We start from the raw sequence: 13,751 nt of genomic DNA on the forward strand, positions 1-13,751 counted from the left end.
CTATTCATCAGGATTTTTTTGTTTTTAATAAGAAAACTAAGCTTTCTAGTGAATTAAGTTATTCAAAGGCATGGTGGGCAATGTGGCAATGACAACATGGCAGAATGATCCAGAAAGACCCGAGTTCTGACTTTAGCTCTTCCACAGACTGGTAATGTGACCCTGGTAAGAAATTTCCCCTGCCTGAGCTTCAGCCTCCTACTCTGTAAAGTGGGGATAATAGTGGCTGCTTCTAGAGGCCCGTGTGAGGCTTAAGTACCTGGCATGTGGTTGGAAAGCAGGGCACATTCCACTCTTCACTCTCCCAGTCACTGTCCTTGTCTTTTTTCAAAGGTGGTGATCTATGTGACCCTACAGAAGAGCCCAGAATGGTAGAAACATCTGGTGGAATGAAGTGTAAGCGGGAGAGATGTAGGGGCCAGCAGGACAGCTGGATGTCCTCACATCACAGCCCACGGGCAACATCACAGCCCACGGGCAGCATCACAGGGCTGGCTTTGATGCCAAGACATGTGGAGTGTGTTGCAGGGAACAGCTCCTGAACAAAACTGGCCTTGGTGGAGACCTAACACCTTGGGGTAAGCAGGTACAGAGCAAGTCAGCTGGGGAGAGAATGCTTGCGTGTTCATAGGGCTTACATTGTTGCGTCTCTCAAATCTAGATCTTGTACAAATTCCTTTGTAAGGGAAAAATTCTTCGTTATCTTCTGGAGTTGACTGAAATATTTTTATTTCAATTTATCTAAATCTGGTCAAACCTCAAAGTAGATTGGAATCCTTGGTGCTTATAGGCCTTACACAACTGTAAAACCACTCACGTCTAGAAATTAAATATAAGTAAACCTGACACAATACAGATTCATGGCATTTAAACAATTTCTTGCAGTGGGCATGGTTTGCTGAGACAGTATTGTCCCTGACAGCACAGAGGTTGTGCCACCATTGCTTTCAAAGTCAACATCAGCACTTCTGCTGCTACTCACAGGAGCTGTGATGAAGGTTGCCGCTCTCACACCAAGGGGGCGATAGGCAGACACCCATGTCAGACCCAGGCCCACTGTAGGTGGGAGGAGTGGACGTGCCCATGGGCTTCCAAAGCTGAGAGACCCAGTTAAACACACCACAGGCACAGTGCTGGTCTATACCGAGTGAGTTTAGAGACTCCAACAAGTTCTCAAAATTGACATGTATCACATTTCTCGGGTGAGAAACCCATTGCTTTCATTGTTAAGGCTGTGGTGATGTGCAGCTTCCAAGTCTCATGATAAGACACACAGAGAAGAAGGCATTTGTGGGACAAGTATCTGTGATGACCAAGGATAAGCAAAGAAGGTTGCTCAGACCCCCTCAGGCTGGCTGCCTTGACGCCCCAAGGACCCAAGGGCTCACTGTTTCGGCCTGCTATGCTCTGTGCATTGCAGGCAGGCTGGGGAGAGGCCTCCGTGTCTCGCTATTCAAGATGGCCCTGGGCCAGCAGCATTGGCACTCTTGGGAGCTCCTCAGACCCTCCAGCCCCACTCAGCTTTCTGAATCAGAACCTGCATTTTGGAATTGCCTCAGGAATTCCCTGTGCACGTTAAAGGGTGAGACCCTCTGGGATACAAGTTTGTCTTATATAGTCAGCTCCCGAAAACATAGTGCCAAGTCTCAGCACACAGTAGCTAAGTCAAGCCCATCTACACCTGGAACTATAGGCCACTATGGACATTTAATTATAGTCCATAGAATTTTAGAGACTTTCTGATTGTCTTTTTCAAACTCATTTATAGAGTGAGTTTGGGTAAGAATCACCCAAGACAGTAATTAAAAAATCTAAGATCTCAGGTTGGGCGTGGTGGCTCATGCCTGTAATCCCAGTACTTGGGAGGTTGAGGTGGGTAGATTGCCTGAGCTCACAGGTTCGAGACCAGCCTAAGCCAGAGAGAGACCCCCTGTGTCTAAAAATAGCCGGGCATTGTGGCAGGTGCCTGTAGTCCCAGGTACTTGGGAGGCTGAGGCTAGAGAATTGCTTGAGCCCAAGAGTTTGAGGTTGCTGTGAGCTGTGACACCACAGCAATCTATTGGAGGCAACATAGTGAGACTCTGGCTCAACAAAAAAAAAAAAAAAAAAAAAATTCCAAGATCTCTGGGCCCCACCAAGAATTACTGAATTTCCGGAAGAATGTTAACTAAATCCTGGATTGGGTGAGAGACATATGCTGGGTTACAGAGCGAGGCAGCAGGTGGGATGTAGGGTTAAAGACCTAGGTAGCAGGTGGGGTGTAGGGTGGGGCAGGTGTTTTCTCTTTGTTCTCCTCCTCCTCATTCTCACCTTCCACGTGTTTCTCTCTACTTAGAAGATGTCCCTCATGGACAGGCTGCATAGGTCACTGGACAGAGAGAGCTGGCCTCAATCCCAACAGCTCTGCTTATTAATCACATGACTTTGGGCAATGTAGGCTGCCCCCAAGCCTCAGTTTCAGCATTTTCAGCTGGATTCCATGTTGCACCTCACAGACAGTTGTAAAACCTGCAGACTTGCCCCCTTTCTCCTGTCTCCTTGAGGTGTAAGCATTGCCACGCCCTGCTCCTTTTGGGCCAGGTTCCCTGGGGGAAGCTGGCTGTGTTTCTCCTGCCACATCACATGTCCAGATCCTGCCCATCTAGCTGCCCACTGCCCTCCTTCCATGTGGCTACTGCAAATCCAGAAGAATTTTGGAAAAAACGAACAATAAGACAATCACCTCAACTACAGAAGGGTTTGCTCCTGATGGCCTCATCTAAAGGGCTGGGACTCTGGTTTCTGTGTCTGTGTCAGGGCCCAGGGAGGCATCCCATGTCCTCAGGAGAAGTGTGCTTTGTGTTCCACTGGACAGGTCCACGCCCTCGGGGAGAGTGATTCAGATACAGCCCATCGGTTCCATTCTTACTGCGTGGTCAGGGTGGTCAGGTACCTCCCTCTGCAGGGGCCTGGCTGCCTTAGTATGGCATAAGTTGGGGGACTCTCATGAAAGAGGGTTACTCAGGAGATGGTTGTGTCATTCATTGAGGGCCAGTCTCAGCTTTGCAGTGTGATCTCATCTGTCCAGTGGCCCCTCCACTCTGATGTGCCCTGGGAAACCCTGGCCATCAGGTTGGCATTTATCAGGGTAGCCTACAGTGTACTTTGGGGTCCTGGGTGGAGGGCACAGGAGAAGTAAAAGCCCGTAGATCACCAAGCCTGGGAGAATGCAGTCATGGAGAGGTGGGCAGATGCACTGACCTGCACCCCATTTTCATGCACATTTATTGAGGCCACCAGAGTCAAAGATGTTCAACTCCCTGCCTAAATTGCATTAGCTTCAGGGTTCTGGACACACATATGATTTCACACTTGGGACCACAGTTAGCTTGTCACTCCTGCTGTGGGCCCTGCAGACATGAATGTGTCAGGTTATCTGGGTATCTCACTAGGTCAAAACTGTGAAACTATTTCAATCACGAACAGTGTCAGTATTGCTTCCTGGACTCAACTGCAGTCGGCAGCATTGTCTGCCCTGGGTTGAAACCAGTGGTCTCTATTCCTTTGAACTCTGCTATGGAAGGACACAGCTGAGCATTTTTTGAAGATGGGTATTAAAGACACCCAGGCTTTTCATTGTTATAAATCAACATTTGCTAAGTACCTGAATTATTCATAAAATTCAAATAACCACTGAGGATATTTGGGAGTGGATTTCTATCTATGCCTTCCCATAAAATATTCACCCTTTTGTGACCCAACTTTTCCATTTAATACAGAGAGGCTTTCTTCCCATATTGGTAATGGGGTAATCTCAATATTAAGATATTGAAAAAAATCTTTTTTCCTTCCCTCCCAAGTTCTCCAGCTGGGACCCTGACAATTGCACTGACAAAAGATAGATTAGCAAAAGAAAAACAAACAAGTTTATCAATGTGTTCACCACACATACAGATGGAAGAACTCAATGAAGAATAACTCAAAGAAGTGGTTAGAAGTCGGGCATGTATAACCTCTTAACAAAAGTGACAAGACAAAAGAAGAGATGTTAGGTTCTTTAGGTGGTAAACTCTGGGAAGGGAAACCATTGGAGGAAACTAATGGAATGAAGTTTGCTTGTGCAGGCCATTTTGGTAATGGCTTTCCATCTTTTTCATGTTCGTAAAACTTCTCCAGGAGAGGGTGAGTCTGTGGCAGCCTTCATTTCTCAAAAGTGTCTGCTTTAGTCAAATAAAGGAAGCTCTGGAAAGGCTTCTTTCTGTGTCTGTTGAGACTCAAACACCCTTAGCTCAAAATAACCCTTAGGATGCAGTGTGTTGTGGGGTGGAATATTCTGAGCCCCTTCAGTTCTCCATTTGAAACTTCTTGAAGTTTCATATATCAAAATTTGGTGCCTGAGAAGAGATTCACAAGAGAAGTTGTGAGATAAGAGATTTGGAAAGAGGGGAGAAAACAGAAATTGGAGCAAGCAGAAAAGCACACTGCCCCATGTCTCACTGAGTCCACCTCTCAGTCTTGGGTCAGCCCGGTTGAGCACAAGCAGTTGTCCCTGACTTTAGGTGGTGTGCTCCGAACCCTTCACGACATTTCCACAGTGGTGCTGTCAGATAAACCTGGCAATTCCACAGGTGTGCAGCCCGAACAGCCATGATTTCCAGAGTCCTCAGGCTGGGAAGGCTAACCTAGCACACATCCTCAGCGGTGGCTCAGGAGCAATACCTCAGGTCTATGGAATGAAGGAAGACATGATATCACTCAGCCATATTGTTATTGCAGCAGTGTTCTCAGTGTTTTCCTACTGACTTAAGTGTTATTCCTTCCTGACATCAGAAAAGCACAGGATGCTTCAAAGCAAACAGTGAGTGAACTTGCACTGTGTTCACACTTACTTCAGAGCTCCCCCACCCCCCACCCTCCCCACACTGTTGTTGAACAGCAGAGACGCCCTGTGTGGGAAATGCCAGGGATAGGTGGTGGGCTTGCAGAACAGAGGGTGAACCCAGAGCCATTTATCTCTGGGCTGTGTGCAGCTCTGTCCTTGTACTTTGTGGTTGGTGAGTTTTGTTTTCCTAAATCTCTTGACGGCATTTGGTACAAGGTTTACAGGCTGGAGGATGGCACAGATCTGTGCAGAATGAACAGCGTTTCTGCCCTACCTCATGACTCCCAGGCAGAGATGGGGAAAGTGACCTCTACCCCCTTAAGAAAAAGAAAACAAAGATGGAGAAGACAGAGCTTTCCTTACACCCAAACGTCACCTCCTATGCGGCCTCCCAGGCAAATGGGCAGGACAGCAGCCCCATGTGAGGCCTGGCTTCACCAGCTGTTGTGGGTCTCTGTCCCCAGAGGCTTCTGATCCCCAGAGCTCAGCTCCTCTTCCCATCACTCAGGCTCAGCACCCTTTCCTAGTGAACTCTGTCCCAGCTCTGAAAGGATTTCCTCCACTGAGACAGTGTCCCCAACTTTTGTTTCTACATGCACCGCTTTATTAAAAGGACTGTCCCATTCTTATAAAATCCTTAAGTGTATATTTTGAGCAAAACTGATTTTAAACTAGATCATCCTGTGGCCTCCTCAGTGCTATTTTGCTTCTTGTTTATGGTGTTGGGGGTGCAGGGCAGGGGTGAACTGTGCACTGGAGACCTTTGGGACAGATCTGGGTCCCACCTGTGTGGCCTGAGGTGCGCTTCAGGGAGTCTGTTCCCAACGGGAGCCCTCAGGCAGTAGCAGCCCCAGTAACCAGAACCCCAGGGGAACAACACACCAGGACAGCACCTGGGGGCTCAGGGAAGGTTTACTTTCTGATTGTCATTTGTCCACTTCCTGGTGGGCAAAATACTCCCTTCCTCACGGACCTTCACATCTTTGTTCTTTTCCTTTATATGAGACAGAGTCTCACTCTCTCACCCTGGGTAGAGTGCCATGTGCCACAGTTCACAGCAACCTCCAACTCCTGGACTGAAGCAATCCTCTTCCCTCAGCCTCCCAGTCTAAGCTGGGATTACAGGTGCCCGCCACCAGGGATGGCTGATTTTAGAGATGAGGTCTCACTCTTGCTCAGGAGTTGGTAGTCTCGAACTCCTGAGCTCAAGCCATCCACTCACCTTGGCCTCCCACAGTGGTAGGATTACAGGCATGAGCCACTGCACCCTGCCCATATCTTTATCGTTAATGTCTTTAGTCTTCACAGCAAAGCCTTGGCAGTGAATGTCGCTGCCCCCGCAAGGTTGTCAGGGAGGAACCACAGTCTCCGAAAGGCAGTTCTGCACCCTGGTCTTACTAGTGAGTATGGGTGTTTCAGGATGAAGCACAGTTGTTATCACTGAGAAGAACCCTCACAACAGAAAGACACTTGCCACTGACTGCCTCCCCATGGCCATGACCCCCACAGCAGCCCATGCACACCTTCTGTGTTGGACTCACCACCTTGTGCTCTTCTGCTCATTTGTCAGTCTGCTGGTGGCCATGTCCCCACGAGGATGTGAGTCCTGTGAAGCAGGCCCTGTCCTCTCTGCTGTGTATGAGCACCCAGAACAATCCCTGCACTCACTCCAACTGGAGTGAGTGAGTGTGCAGCTGCTGGTGAGGCTGCTGCTCCTTCTGGGCTGATGTTGAGCTTTTCTGCACATCGCCCTGCCCGCTGGGTGTCCTGGGCTATAGCCAGCTACCTCGCACTCTTTAAAGAATGACCTCAGTTCAGGTACATTTCAGAGTGGCAGTCCTTCTAGAGAACGTTCCATGCAGCTCTAGCAAGTGGCTGCTTGGGGCTGCTCTGTGATGGGTGGGTTCCCTTCAACTGAGAGGAAGCCATTGAGGGCAGCCCAACGGTCTCAGATGGCCTAATGCTGGACAACATGCTGTGTGCCTGAATGGAACCATGTGTGTGTGACATCCAGGGACAGTGAGCTTCCTGCTGGGTGGCTCCTGCTGTCAGAGCACTGCAAAGGAGTCAATTATAGCTGACAGTCCTCTCTTCCATGACACATGGTACTGGCTCAGTGTAAGTGCAGTGCAGACATTACATAGCCTGTGGGGTGCCTGGCTTTGAAATGAGGGTGCCCCTTCAAATGCCTCATGATGGCACTGGCCTCATCCCACCTCGTCCTGCACCCAAGGGCAGGTGGCAGCAGGGAGGAAGGGTGAGGGAGGAGGGGGATCCCCCATCCCCATTGATTCCCCCCAGAGCAGGCTGACCGGGCTCAGGGACACCCTGGTTGTCAAGAAGACTGTGCTTGGGCAGGCTGCCTCCTGCTGTCACACACTGAGGGGTCCTTGCAGAGAGTGAAGGCAGCTGGGGCTTCTGGGGAAGAATTTGGTCCCCACATGTGAGAAACTGGATGCTCTGAACAGGAGGAAGGACCAGCACAGAGGTGGTGGGCACTGTCCCAGCACATGGCCCTCAGCACCTTCGACTGGTTTTGCAGAGGCGCAGTGGAAGATGAATGGAGGATGAGGAGGGCTGTCATCCATACTTGCCCCGGGATTGGCTGCCAGGTTTCCATCTGCACTGCTCTCCTGGAGAGCTGCGAGTCAGGCTTATTCAACCACCTTCCTGAGATTTTGGCCGCTGCCTGTGGCAGGAGAAGTGGAAACCACAGCAGAAGCCTTAGTGCTAGGTGGCAGTCAGCCCGGAGATAAAACTTGTAAACACAGAGAAATCATAAAGGAAAATACAAACCAAGCCAAACACCCACCCAGGAAAACTCAGCTAATGAAACTGATGAGCTAACAGAGCTCACAGAAAGATGCTGGGCTTTAGAGAGGGAGGTGGGCAGTGTGTCCCAGGGGAGACTACCCCAAGCGTAAAGTTTACATTAATGGGGATGAAAGACTCGAAAAACAGAATTCACATCCTGGCTTCCTTATTCCAAGGCTGGGTGCACTTGGGGAGTCACTTAGCATCTTACAGGTCAGGAATGGAACTAACTACCCACCACCACCTGCTCAGCCTGCCTCATGCCCTACCATCCACCTGTTAAAGCAACCACCTGCTGACCTCAAAGGTGAGGATGAATGAAGAGGTGACTGCTGTGCAGCTCCTTCTAGAGTGACATGACATCCAGGCACACTGTCACACTATTTGTGTAGCAGCCCCCAGCCCCTCGGCTCCCTCTGGAGAGTTGGGGGACCCAGGTAGACAGTTCTCATCCTCAGAGTCTCGGCTTTCCTTCACCAAGCACCGTTCAGCCCACAGAGTGGCCCTGAGTGGGTGAATACTTGGGTTCTCCCCTGAGGGGCCTCCTCAGGCACAGCCTCCAGCATGCCACAGGGCTCCCGGCGGTGGAGCCCTCTGCATGGGGGCAGCCCTCATCAGTGCACCCTGGGCTGGCTTCTCTCCTTCCCAACCTCACTTTCTTTCCCAAACCTCTCACTTGCGCTTCTGGGGTCTCTCCTCAATAGAATCCCGGCAACTGAGTTCTTATCTAAGGGTCTCCTTTGTGAGGAATCCAATCAAAGATCTTACAATACAGAAATTAAAACTCACCTAAGGGCAATTAGAATTTTCTCTAGAATATCAGATTTAGCTGGTTGGAGTGTGGCCTAAACTCAAAATGTTTTAAAGCTTCAGGGTACCCAGGCCTGGGAACTGAGATGGGGAACTGCTGCCCCCAGGCCTCTGTGGTCAGGCTCCCCAGGGCTGTGTGTGCCACGCATGTCAGAGTTTGGGGCACTGTCTCCTCAAACAACTCCGCAGGGAGGAGCAGCCTGGGCTTTGGCCTCCCTTCTCCTGGTTCCCTGCCTGGCTGGTCTCAGGCAAGAGCTCAGTTCTGGGCTGAGGGCCTGACAGTGGTGGCTCCTACATGCTTATATGTTAGAAGTAATGGTGTGCTTTGTAAGCTAAGCATGAACCCCACAAAATTCTTGTTTTCTGCCTGATGTATGTTTAGAGGTGAAGCTCAGCAAAGGTGTCTCTGTCCTGGTCAGTGAGGTGTGCAGTTGCCCAGTCAAAGCCAGAAAGAAAGAGGTTGGACCCTCTGGGCCTCTCAGTACCACAGCTCCCTCAGACTCCAGCTGCAGCTGAGCCCTGGGGGCTAGCCGAGCACAGACGGTTCTGCCTGCCCCACTGTCTGAGTCAGACAGGAATTCACATTTTAGACCCATTCCCAGGGGTCGTTCAGTGCTACTTGTCAGTGATTGCACTTTGAAGCTACTCCTCCTCGTAGAGTCAGCTGGTGTGGGCACCTCACAGGAGTACATACTCCGAGGTAGGGACACTATTGGGCTGGACACTGGCAGATTTGACATGGGAAAGGGTGGACATTAGCAGATCTGGATACTCACAGTGGTGGACACACAGGCAAGGACACTCACAAATGAGGATGCTCTGAGGTGTGGACACTGGTGGGCATAGACATTAGCAGGTGTGGACGCTCACAGTTGAGGGCACTCTGAGTGGGGACACTTGCCCGGGAGGACACTGTCAAGGGTGGACCATCAGCAATGAAGCCTCTATAGATCCAGGGCAAATGCTAACTGGTCTTGGGGGCCTTAGAAATCTAGAGGAAATTTATAAAGTCCAGCTGGATCTTCAGTATAGTCCTAGCTGAATTTTTTTTTTTTTTGAGATGGGGTCTTGCTCTGTTACCCTGGCTAGACTGCAGTGATCCATCACAACACACTGCAACCTCAAACTCAAGTGATTCCTTGCCTCAGTCTCTGGAATCACGAGGACTATAGGCACATGCCACAGTGTCTGGCTAAGGCTTCTATTTTTTTTGTAGAGATGAGGTCTTGCTCTTGCTCAAGCTAGTCTTGAACTACTGGCCTCAAGTGATCCTCCTGCCTCAGCGTCCCAGAGTGCTGGGATTACACATTGTGAGCTACTGTACCCAGCCTCCTAATTGTCTTCTCGGATTGGAAATCAGGAACTTAGGTTGAGAGCATTGAACTGTGGACACACGTTTACCTGCCAAGGCCAGTGTGGCTCTTGCATGAGATGACAGGCAGGGGCCAGGCTGGAGCCATGGGGAGGAAGGGCAGGGTCAGCCCATAGAGATTCCCTCCAGGCCAGGGTGCAGAGGCAGTGTGAGCCCCTGGGATGCCAGGGTTACACAGGAGCCCTGACAGATCCTGGACCTCAGATCTGGGTGCTTGGCTCAGAAATGCTCTTGGGGCTGCTTTCCCAGTGCCTGCCCGTCACCTGCACAGGGTGGTCTGTGCCTCATCCACTCACAGTATGTGCCAGGCACTCAGTGACAAGCAGCAGGGTCCCTTGGGCCACCTGAAAGCAGTGATCTGATTCATCCTAGGAATGCTTGAATGTCTTAGGCTGGGTGTGGGACCTTCGGGAGCATTGGTACCAGAGGGAGATGAATAGAAGGTGAGTCTCAGGGTCCACATGTTCTCTTCACAGTTTTGAACCCACCTGAGATTTCCATGCACTCCCACTGTGGACAGGGGGCTTGTAGCCCTTGGGTTAGGGGCTGAATCGTGACTCTTCAAATTCATATGTTGGAGCCCCAACACCTCAGAATGTGGCTGTGTTTGGAGACAGACCCTTTAATGAGGTGATTAAGGCAAAATAAGATTATACTGATCTGGTACATATCCATTGTTGATCCCTGATCCAATACAACTGGTGTCTTCATAAAAAGAGAAGATTGGAACATGGACACGCACTGGCAGAAAATGTGAAGACACAGGGAGAAGCCAAGGAGGGAGGCCTCGGGAGGAGCCAACCTTGCCCGCAGGTTAATCTCAGAATTCCAGGCTCCACACTGCAAGGAAATTCATTTCTGTGGTTTGAGCCATCTAGTCTATTGTATTTCATTATGTATGGCAGACAAACACACCAATTTTCCCTCCCTTGGGAGTGGGCCATCCATTTAAAATCTTTGTGTTGCCCACAGCACATGGCTCAGTGCTGGGCTATGATTTGGCCTGAAGAAGCATGTGTGGATGATAATAACAGTGAAGACAAGCACGCTTGATGATATGAACTGGCACCAAAATAACACAGACTGAAGGTGGAGAGGGAATGCATGAACTGACAGCTGCTCTCGTCCCAGTTGTGTCCCATCTGTGTAAGGACTCTGCCCCCACGAGCGTATCTCTTTGGGCCTCGAATCCCTCCTCATAAAATGGTGTAGGGGAGATAAAGGTATGTTCTTTAAAAGCTATTGTTAAGATTGCATAAGATAATTTAAATCATGCATTGAGCACAGTGCTTGTCCTGAAATACAAATGTAATTCGAGTTGGCCATTATTCAAGTTTTTTCTAATAATTACCATGATAATCAAAAGGAATAGTCATTTAAAAAATTTGCCTTGGCACATTGCAGAATTAAATATGTCCTTAAGAAAGATAAACTTGTTACTTTGAAATTTATTTCGAACATTTGCCTATAGAAATATATTGTCAAAGATCCACTTCCATCTTTTTCTCTTTAATTCTACAAATGTTTTTTCCTTATTTAAAAGTAAAAAATATTAAAAAAACAGTCACTGGAAATTAGAAGTGCTAAAAAGCCACTCAAATCCTCGTGAAGCTAAAGTTGCAATATTTTCATGTATTTATTTCCTGTCTTTCAAAAAATCTTTTAAAATGTACTATGCACTTTTATCAAAATTACCGATACATATCATCTAAGTAAGTCAAGTCACCCCACCAGATGTGGCCAAAGGCAGCCCTCCTTCCTGCCTATGCCCCATTTGTTGCTCCCTGGTGGCAGCAACTCCCTCATTTTCAAACAAGGAGGTTTATTTTTATATCCCTAAACCACATATGTTTATTGCTACATCTTGATTTTCAGTCTTAGATAATGCTAGACAATTGACGAACTTTATGAAGATGAGAATTTAACCCTGATGCCTTCCAGAGCAGCAGTAGAGATGGTGTGCTGGACTGGCACTCATCTCACCACATACCCACATGCTGCAGTCTCATCTCTGACCACGAGGGCTCTGTGCTGCTGCAGGAAGGCAGGGACTCCTCCTGCACCTGGGATATGCATGCTGTCACAGAGCAGAGGTGCAGTGAGTGTGTCCCCTGATGTGCACACTGTCACAGGGCACAGGTACAGTGAGTGGGTCCTCTGTGCACGCTGTCACAGAGCAGAGGTGCAGTGAGTGCGTCCCCTGATGTGCACGCTGTCACAGGGCACAGGTGCAGTGAGTGGGTCCCCTGGACAGAGAGTGACTGATTCCTCTCAGTCTCTCACATTGTTCTGGTCTTGAGGACCCAAGGGCAGAAGGCCGGCTTACAGGTCTTCAGGGCAGCCCCAGAGACCAGGGATTCCAGAACCAGCCATGTGGGACATTGTTTCTCCTTGATATTTCTTGCCATTTCCTGTCATCTCCCTATACAAAGGCAGACCCAGAGGTCTTTTTCTTTTCTTTTCTTTTTTTTTTTTTTTGGGCAGGGGCTGGGTTTGAATCCACCACCTCCGGCATATGGGGCCTGTGCCCTACTCCTTTGAGGCACAGGCGCTACCCCCAAGCCTTTGTTCTTAATATAACAATATCCAAAAATCACTGGGTGGTTTTACCTTTTACCACTGACAGGCAATGTTCTCTGGGCCTACAGGCTTTATCCCCTAGGTTGACACCAGGACATTGAGAGTTAGGTGAAACAACTTGCTTAGGGTACCTGGCCAGTAACTGGAAGTGCTGAGAATTGACTGCCAAAAGCCCGGTCCTTAACCACTATGCAACACTGCACTTCTTAGGACATCTCTAGGTGACCCTGCAAGGGCTGTGGGACTGATGAGGTGCCAAATGAAGACCGGACAGAAATGGCTGGAAAACAAGGTCCTTAAAAGAAGTTTCTCTCCAGCTAGAATTTCTGCTGGGAAAGAAGGGAGATGCCCTGAGCTTGTTCTGAAGCTCTTGTCACCTGAGACCACCTTCTGTGACCCCTCCTCCAAGCTTAGAGAAAGGGCCTATTCATCTGTCTCCCCAGAGCTGGGTGTGGAAGGTGGCCCTGGAGGCAGCTGGTGGTTGTCCCCAGTTCTGCCCTCTGCCTCCAGCCTGACTTCCCTGCCCCTCCCTCTCCAGAGGTCTTTTTCTCAAGTAGGGCTTGGTCAGCCCAGGCATGATCTTAACCTTTATTTACGCACATACATACACACAAACATGCATCCATATATACACAGGCACTTCTTTCCTTCGCATGCCTTTTTGTTTTCCCTGGAGTTCATAATTGCTTTGTATTTTGTTTGCACTTTTAAAATACAAATCATTGATTTATTCTCAAACTCTTCTCCAGTTACTTAAGATACACTAGATAATCTTTTAATTTCTTTCTCTTGAAGAAGACACTCCTTGAGCCCCACACTAGGTTGCGGTCTGGGGCTCCTGGCACGTCCCCCTGCAGGTCCTTCACAGATTTTCTTTTCCTCTGCTGTGCTGGGTTCACTGCTTCTGAGTCTGTGTTGCAACATTCTTTGATTCATTCTGTCAATTTGATGAAGTACAAACTCTAGCAGTTTTTTGAGAGACAGAGATGGGAAGGGAAATTTCTGAGATCCTGCACATCTGAGTACATCACAGTCTGTGCTCATACTTGATTGACTGGCTGGTGCTATGGTCTGAATGTTTGTCCTTCCAAAATTCTTATGCTCAAGACTAATCCCCAGTGCAATAGTATGAAGAGGTAGATTTTCAGGAAGGTCATTAGGTCACAGGGCTCAACCCTCATAAATGAGATCAGTGCCCAAGGGAGCTTATTTGTCCCTTCTACCATGTGAGGACAGAGAACAGACTGTGAGCCCCTCCAGACACCAAATTTGCTAGTGTCTTGATCAGGGACTTCCCAGACTCCAGAGCTGTGA

General features: G+C 49.0%; 1 long non-coding RNA gene across 1 annotated transcript in view; it reads left to right on the plus strand.

Moving 5' to 3' along the window:
• Window positions 1-461: 461 nt before the first annotated feature.
• The window catches only part of LOC128573405 (uncharacterized), a 114,503-nt gene continuing 101,213 nt past the window's right edge, over window positions 462-13,751 (plus strand). Inside the window, exon 1 of the long non-coding RNA XR_008376461.1 lies at window positions 462-578. This is a non-coding gene — a long non-coding RNA (uncharacterized LOC128573405). The remainder of the gene's footprint in view (window positions 579-13,751) is intronic.

The sequence above is a fragment of the Nycticebus coucang genome, chromosome 21, assembly GCF_027406575.1.
Source record: "Nycticebus coucang isolate mNycCou1 chromosome 21, mNycCou1.pri, whole genome shotgun sequence".
NCBI classification, from domain to species: Eukaryota; Metazoa; Chordata; class Mammalia; order Primates; family Lorisidae; genus Nycticebus; species Nycticebus coucang.